Below are 8,982 nucleotides of genomic sequence, written 5' to 3'. Positions count from 1 at the left end.
TTCAAATCAATTAATATCATTCTTAATCAATAATCATGATACCAGTCTTTAAGTTTTTTTCTAATTAATTAATTATCATTTGATATTTTTTCCTCAAATTGGAAACTTTAGTCTTTTGTGTCGGTTAATTTTATTTGGTAACGGTTCAGATTGGTCCATAGTTCAGTGGTTGATGATTTGGTGTAAGCTATAGCTGTGATGGAGACACTCATCTCATAACAATGCATAACAATTTAACTCGGTCCAAATAAAAAAAAAGCTTCGTTCACGTTCCTAGTCCTGACACAAGAGTCATGGATCGGGAAAAAAATGTATATTACAATAAATATAATAAGTATTTTGAATAAACATATAATGAATATCAATAATTACTGAATCGCAGTCTCTTTCTTTTAGTTTTATTTTTTATTAAAACATTAAAAGTTGTCTAAAATATTAAAATTTTAAATATCAAAAGTTTAATTATAGATTACAAATTTATAGATTCGTCAGGGTTTTTGAGTTGTTATTTTTCTATCATATCCCGATAAAACACCATGTTAAAATAGTGTTTTGTACCGTAGAACCATTCAAGCCCACAACAATTTTAGATGCTCATATTTACAGCAAACAGGAGAACGACGAGGAAAATTAAGCTGACTTTCAGGGCTGCTGCATCAGAGTAGTTCTGGTTGTCTCCCTGTTCATCTTCTTCTGAAGGGGAAATTTAATTTAGTAAAAGATACCTTCATTCTAGAAAGATATCGGCAAGATCTATTTTTTATGGCTTTGACTAATTATTGCAAGGCCACGAACAGACACAAATCTTACATTCATATTTAGAAACTATAAACAAGTAATTACAACTATTCGATTATCTTAGTTCGCTTAACTCCTGTACGTTAAACTGTTAATTTGTCCTTCAATGTTCAAAAATTTAACTGAATGGGTAAGATAATATCGAATGCAACCGACAAAATAACTGGCACTGCAAAATTATTCATCTTCCTGATGGACGATTCTTCTATCCATAGGTGGAGCCTGATATAATAAAGTTTTTAGGACACAGTAGAAAATAGGTATCATATTCTTAGTGTGCGACAAAGTTTACCGAATCTTGCCTTATAACCGTCAAATCCCTGCTCTTTAACCAATGATGTTTTATGATTGTTAGATTGATCTAATTAATAATCTACTGCATTTTAGGATAAGGAATACTATACTGTTAACTTAAACTATAGGCAGCTATAATAGTTAATAGATTCACAAAAATGTAAAGTTGCAACATTATAGTGCATAACAACAATAAAGTTTCTTTGTTGAGAACTTCTGAACATGCTTGGTTAATATTTCTGTATGCGTACCAATAACCTCAACTTCCAATGAACATGTCCATTAATAAAAATAGAAAGTCCTGGCTACCCGCCAGTTTTGCATCAAACTACCGACAAGCCCCCCTCCACCCGTCGATAAACATCATAACTTATTTGGTATATCTACTCGACTGAAAAAGTGTCTTTGGCGAGTATGATCCGTGTTTCCAGTGTCAGATGTAGCGATGTGATAATATTATGTTGCAATCAGTAAATTTAATAATTTAGAATAACCAAGAAACACGCTAGAAAAATGACAATCAGAATATTTGTTCATGGTAATGTTGAACAAAGCTAGCTGGCACGATGTTCCCCCTAATCATAATGAATGTTTTTAAAACATTTAAAATATAATTTGGAACATTACAGTAACGTTATTCAAATCTCAAACAGAAAAAAGTATATTTCAAAGCTTTGTGTTTTGATCATATTTAACAAATATTTTTAGTACGGAAGAACGAGCTCTAATGGATGCAGTTATCACCACTATTAGTCTATCTGATGTAAACAAACTTATGGACGAAAACATAAATATTGTAAAGAAGATTCTCGAACTTTATCAGAATATGTAGTTGGTGGAACTAATTACTAGTAGTACTCAAGTACTGGAACGCCATTAACGTGCAATTGTTCATGTGTTAAGTAAGGCAATGATTTATGTACCCAATCTTACTCTCGATGATTACAGCTGTCACGTAATGTCATCACCCCATAATAAGAAACCGAGTTAAAAATTGTCGAATACACTCTGATTGAATTATCATTTTTATAATCCCGACTAATATATTCTGAAAAGTAAATTACATTTTCGTAGTTAAAACGGAGCGAAAGTATGAAATCGCTCAATCCAAACACACTGCAAATTAATTCTAAATTCCCCTCACGTATCTAATTCTAATATTAATACTCGATAGGCAATCTTGACTCTAGAGGTCCACTGCCAAATTACCTAATTATATAGCAAATCTATTATGAGGGGAGAGAGAGAGCGAGAGTGGGAGAGAACCCCGACACAGTATCACATTTGGGTCACAAAATGATCAATTAAACCACTTACCACCAACCGATTTAAAAAACCTTTATCATTTAGCTCCGTCAGAGTTTTCTCGGCACTATACCGAAAAAATCAGCCCCGTAACTCTTACCGTTTTCTTGATTAAGCGTTCGGAAATTTCCCACAGACGCACAAACACACAGACAGACACACACACACACACACACACTCACATCTTGAGATTATTTGTACTAGCAGGAACCCGTATAACTACTATACTTATTACTTACTATATATAATTTATATATATATATATATACTTATTATTTATGATGTTTCTTTTGGAGAAATCCAGTTTCAAGAGTGCTCTACCCGGGAGGGGAGCATTGTACAATGAAAACAACGATTCTACAAACTCAGAGTTTCATGCAAATGCAATCGTCAGTGTTAGAATAACTTACTAAATTAATAAATCCATGTTTTCCTTACAAGCTCCTTCATAAAATTAACTTAACTAAACTAAATCAAAAACAAAATCAAACGAAACGAAACGAAAATGAAATACAAGAACAAAAACTAAAATTAAAATAAAATATTCCTAAAAGCATTTCTTCAGCATAAACTTGTTGGTGTGCCTACATTTACTTATGAGTTCCTTCCTCCTATTTAATAGATTGCCATCTTTATTTAAAATAATATAAAGTTTTTCAGTAAGGCAGAGATGACAATCTTTCGTACCCCCCTTGTACGGATGAGCATGTTTGATTATTTTCCAAGATATTTTATATGGTGTTTGTTTATCTTTCAACTCCCATATTTTCTTAGATAGCTCCGTCTGATTTCGTAGCTTCTCGAGTTTAAAAGAGCTTGTGTGTGAACTGAAACGGGTCTTAAAAGTGTTTTCAGTAAGCCCAATATATTTGTGCTCTTTCTTTTCCTTTTCCACTGCAATAGTTGCTTCATATATCACTGCTGCTTCCAGGCATTGTCCGTTCAGTGGGCACATTTCCGGCTTTCTGCAATTGCACGTTTTCGATTTAATTGTAGGTTCTTTCTGAGCTTGGTGTCTGGTGCTCGCTAAGATGGATCCTACGTTGGGTAGGCAACTGTATGATAGCTTAATTGTGTTTCTGTTGAACATTTTGTGAAATTGGTGTCCTCTGGGGAAGTGCTTGTCCTAGTAATCGGAGGAAGCTTTTGCCTATGTTTGTTGTTACATTTGAGCTGTATGGGGGGTTGAACCATATGATCTTCCTGGATCTCTTCCTGTTGGCTCGTAGCAAGGCGGTGCTAGTATCTGTAAACTCTAGTTGGTGGTCGTGGCCGCTTTCTTTAAGTGCTGTTCCGTAAATCCCTTTCGCTTTGTCAAACTCTTCTTTATTGCAGGAGATGTCCGATAGACGCCGGTTTATCATTTTGGGGAGCTGGTTTATGATTGTTGGTGGGTGGTTTGACTGCTTGTTGATATATAACGGTGTGTCATTTGGCTTTCGGAAGTGATCTTTAGTCCTTCCTCCTTGAATATAGCAGTGATCTTTTTCCGGATTCGGTCTAGTTTCGGTCCGTTAGCTTGTGGACTAAAGATCACAATAGAAACCAATCTCGTTGAAGTCGACTTCCTAGACGTGACACTTAATCTTGACAGTGGGAAATACTTCCCCTTCCGAAAGCCAAATGACACACCGCTATATATCAACAAGCAGTCAAACCACCCACCAACAATCATAAACCAGCTCCCCAAAATGATAAACCGGCGTCTATCGGACATCTCCTGCAATAAAGAAGAGTTTGACAAAGCGAAAGGGATTTACGGAACAGCACTTAAAGAAAGCGGCCACGACCACCAACTAGAGTTTACAGATACTAGCACCGCCTTGCCACGAGCCAACAGGAAGAGATCCAGGAAGATCATATGGTTCAACCCCCCATACAGCTCAAATGTAACAACAAACATAGGCAAAAAGCTTCCTCCGATTACTAGACAAGCACTTCCCCAGAGGACACCAATTTCACAAAATGTTCAACAGAAACACAATTAAGCTATCATACAGTTGCCTACCCAACGTAGGATCCATCTTAGCGAGCACCAGACACCAAGCTCAGAAAGAACCTACAATTAAATCGAAAACGTGCAATTGCAGAAAGCCGGAAATGTGCCCACTGAACGGACAATGCCTGGAAGCAGCAGTGATATATGAAGCAACTATTGCAGTGGAAAAGGAAAAGAAAGAGCACAAATATATTGGGCTTACTGAAAACACTTTTAAGACCCGTTTCAGTTCCCACACAAGCTCTTTTAAACTCGAGAAGCTACGAAATCAGACGGAGCTATCTAAGAAAATATGGGAGTTGAAAGATAAACAAACACCATATAAAATATCTTGGAAAATAATCAAACATGCTCATCCGTACAAGGGGGGTACGAAAGATTGTCATCTCTGCCTTACTGAAAAACTTTATATTATTTTAAATAAAGATGGCAATCTATTAAATAGGAGGAAGGAACTCATAAGTAAATGTAGGCACACCAACAAGTTTATGCTGAAGAAATGCTTTAGGAATATCTTATTTTAATTTTAGTTTTTGTTCTTGTATTTCATTTTTCGTTTCGTCTCGTTTGATTTTGTTTTTGATTTAGTTTAGTTAAGTTAATTTTATGAAGGAGCCTGTAAGGAAAACATGGATTTATTAATTTAGTAAGTTATTCTAACACTGACGATTGCATTTGCATGAAACTCTGAGTTTGTAGAATCGTTGTTTTCATTGTACTTATTATTTATGTTTATTCGCTTACATTATTGCATTTCTAAGATTAAAATAAATTTAAGGATGAACCCTTCGGTCCCTCAAATTTTTAGGAAACAACAACTTACTCCATGTGCAGTCACTTTCTTGTGTTCCTGCTCCAGAGGCTACCCCTTTTCCAGTTGGACAGGCAGTGCAGGTAGGATCTATGTTTGGTGCACTCCATTCATCTGCCGGACAGTCCTGTACAGCCAGTTGTCTGATCCAGAAACTGGCCCGCAAAAACAATCGTCTGCAAGTATAGTCGAGTTTAATCAAGTATTAGTTGCAAGTTTCGCCGCTGGCAAGCAGCTTAAGATTCGAAGTACCCTTTTAGAATTTAGGGATGGTTCGCTTTTATTTGAATATTGGATAGGTGTCCAAAGTGTGAGCGGGTGTTCACATACAGACATACAATAGTTGCATTTAACATTCACAGGAATTCATTTCGAGCATCAGTACGGGACCTCATATCGTATCATAATATCAAATTTACAATTACTAAACTTTGCTAATTGTTGACGTCAGTATTTCAGTTTATGTTTATTCGCATACGTTATTTGGCCAAAACCCATAATCCATGGGTAGAGTGGACCGCTGCCAGTGTCTCTCTTTTCCAAACAAAAAGGAAATGATATTAAATTGATTGACCGTCTGCAAATGCAAAATGATACCGATAATGAACTCGGTCGCTCGCTTTTCCCATTCATTCACGGCTTACGATTGTCTGATCCAGAAACTGGCCCGCAAAACAATCGTCTGCAAGTATAGTCGAGTTTAGTCAAGTATTAGTTGCAAGTTTCGCCGCTGGCAAGCAGCTTAAGATTCGATGTACCCTTTAGAATTTAGGGAGGTTTCGCTTTTATTTGAATATTGGATAGGTGTCAAAGTGAGAGCGGGTGTTCGCATACAGACATTACAATAGTAGCATTTAACATTCACAGGAATTCATTTCGAGCATCAGTGATGGGACCTCATATCGATATCATAATATCAAATTTACAATTACTAATCTTTGCTAATTGTTGACGTCAGGTATTTCAGTTTATGTTTATTCGCATACGTTATTTGGCCAAACCAATATCATGGGTAGAGTGGACCGCTGCCAGTGTCTCTCTTTTCCAAACAAAAGGAAATGATATTAAATTGATTGACCGTCTGCAAATGCAAAATGATACCGATAATGAACTCGGGTCGCTCGCTTTTCCCATTCATTCACGGCTTACAATTGTAAAAAATTTTTCGATTAATTTTTTTCTATCACTGCTGTAAAATTTTTTGGGGTTTTTTTTCGGGTCGATCCCGGTTTTAGGGGCCGTATAAAGCGTATAGCGCTCGAAAGGGGGCCGTGTAAAACCCGTTATATAAAAAGGGCCTTTATAGGGGGAAAACATAATTTTATTTTTTGTGTGGCCTTTTTAGGGGGCCGAAATTAAAGGCCATGAAATATAATTTAAAAATTTTGGGCCTTTTAAAATTGGGCCCGAATAGGGGCCCCAAAAAAGGCCCGTTAGGGCCATATTTGGCCGTAAAAGTGGCTGTATAGGGGAAAAATCCCTTTTCCAAACTTTGGGTTTTTTGAACGTTTTTTTAAAAAGTTAGGAAAACCCTTGCATCCCCAACGTTAAAAAAGTTATTTTAACCCAAACGTTGACCAAAAACGTTCCAGAACGTTTTATTTACAATCTAAATCCAACTTTAAAAAACGATTTTAAATTTTTTCAACGTTAAATTTAAAAGAAACCCTTTTATCAACGTTATAAAGAAAACGTTTAGCAACTTTTAAAAAAAAAACCTTTAAAAACCCCGTTGTCGTTAGCTTTTTAAACGTTTAAGAATGTTCTAGGGGGGTTTTTTTTAAAACCTAAAACCGTTAAAATGTATTTGAATTTGTAACTTGCTTATCTCTACTATAATTCAAAAAATTAATTTTGTATTTTCGACCGCCCCAAGTCCCAAATTTTGTTTAAAAAAAAAGGAAGGGGGCTAGTAAAAGGGTTTAATTGTATTAAAAAAGGCGCACGTGAAAGATTTGCGGGGGACATTTTTTTCGGTTTTGTGGTAATTACGTTGTGTTCTTTGCGAGCTATTTTTTTAATCGGCTGTATCTTCGGTTGTGCGGAAAATTTGTTGATGTTTTGGGAGGGCAATAAAAACGGGACTCCAAAAAATACTTTTAGTTTTACAAATTAGCTTCCCCCCTCTAAACCACGGGCTTTCTAGTCTCAAATTTAATTCAGGAATTCTTTCTGTTGTACGCCCCCCCACGTGCAAAATTAACGGGGAAATGGGAAATTTTAGGTAACAACCAAAAGGCCCCATAGCAACGGTGTTTTAAGGGCCACGCATGCACGGGGCAAAGATTTTTTAAAAACCCGTATTTTGACCCGGTTTTGGGGGTTTAATTACGTTGTTTTTTAAAGTGTTTTAATTTTTAAATCGCTGTATCTTCGGTTGAGTGGATATTTTTTGAGCGTTTAAAAAATTTTCCCCCCCAAAAAGTCCAAAGAATACAACTAGCTTCGCCCCTGTTCCCGGGCTTTTAGTAGTTAATAAAAAAACCCTTTAAATTTAACTAAAGGCATACACTTTTGGGGAAAACGTTAAAAAAAAAAACCCTTTTAAACCCAAACCGTCGTTATTTAACGTTTAAAACGTTTTTTTCTTTTTGGGAGGGTTCAGAAATTTCATTTAAATGTTTATTCGCTTACATTATTGCATTTCTAAGTTTTAACAAAAACTTAAGGATGGCCCTTCGGCCCCCAAAAATTTTTGGGAAAACCCCCCAACTTACTAAATGGCAGCCCACTTTTTTTGTTTTCCCTGCCCCCGAGGCTACCCCTTTTCCATTTGGACGGAAAGGCAGGTAGGATCATTTTTGGGTTCCCCTCCTTTCATCTCCCGGGAACAGTCTGTAACCCCATTGTCTGATCCAAAAATTTGGCCCGAAAAAACAATCGTCGGGGCAAGTATAGTCGAGTTTAGTAAAAGTATTATTTTTGCAATTTTGGGCCGGGGGCGGCAGCAACTTAAATTCAAAAGTCCCCTTTTTAAAATTTAGGATATTTTCGCTTTTATTTGAAAAATTGGATAGGTGTCAAAGTGTGAGCGGGTTTCCATACAACATCAATAGTTGAAATTTTATTCACGGGTTTTCATTTCAAAGATCAGTGATGGGCCCTCATATCGTTCATAATATAAAATTTTTCCCAATTAAATTTTGCTTTTTTGACGTCAGTTTTCATTTTAAAGTTTTTTTTCGGAAAGGGTTATTTGGAAAAACCCTTTTTTTCAGGGGTTTAAGTGGCCCCAGTGGGGGAACGTTCCCTGTTGGCGCCCCCCCCCGAAAAAAGCGCCCCCCTGTTGGCGCCCCCCCCCCTTTTGGGGTGCCCCCCCTAAAAAAAACAAATTGGGTTTGATTTTAGGAAAAGGGCCGAATTTTAAAATTAAAAAAAAGGTGTATCTTGAGCAAAACGCGCAGTTTTCCCTTTTACTTTAGTTAATTTTTTGAAATTGTCCCCATTCAAACGCGAAGGGGCCCCCCCCTAAGAGGGGCCCCCCCCGCACAGGGGGGTAGCGGGCCTTTCGTTACCCCCACTGAGTGGACCGCTGCCAGTGTTCTTTTTCCCCAAACAAAAGGAAATTATTTTTAATTTTGTTTGACCTTTCTGCAAATGCAAAATGATACCAAAAATGAACTAGCGGCTCGCTTTTTTCCCATTAAATTAATATTAATGAAGTTAAACTTTTAATTTTTTCCGCCTTTGTAAATTTTTTCTGACTTATAATCAAAAAGAGATAAATTTGCCCAAAAACCCATACCCTTTTCCACATATCCTTATTTTAAATTTA

The 8,982-nt window shown here is 36.5% G+C and overlaps 1 long non-coding RNA gene across 1 annotated transcript; it reads right to left on the bottom strand.

Moving 5' to 3' along the window:
- Positions 1–260: 260 nt before the first annotated feature.
- On the bottom strand, positions 261–5,366 carry LOC134824425 (uncharacterized). Its single transcript, XR_010161411.1, has 2 exons — positions 5,220–5,366; positions 261–693 (listed from the first exon to the last, which is right to left on the bottom strand). It is a non-coding gene; the product is annotated as an uncharacterized LOC134824425 (long non-coding RNA).
- Between the last annotated feature and the right edge of the window lie 3,616 nt (positions 5,367–8,982).

The sequence above is a fragment of the Bolinopsis microptera genome, chromosome 12 (assembly GCF_026151205.1).
Source record: "Bolinopsis microptera isolate Bmic1 chromosome 12, MBARI_Bmic_1.0, whole genome shotgun sequence".
Classification (NCBI taxonomy): Eukaryota; Metazoa; Ctenophora; class Tentaculata; order Lobata; family Bolinopsidae; genus Bolinopsis; species Bolinopsis microptera.
Note: the sequence above shows the minus strand (reverse complement) of the source record. Positions and strands in the feature narration are given on the sequence as shown.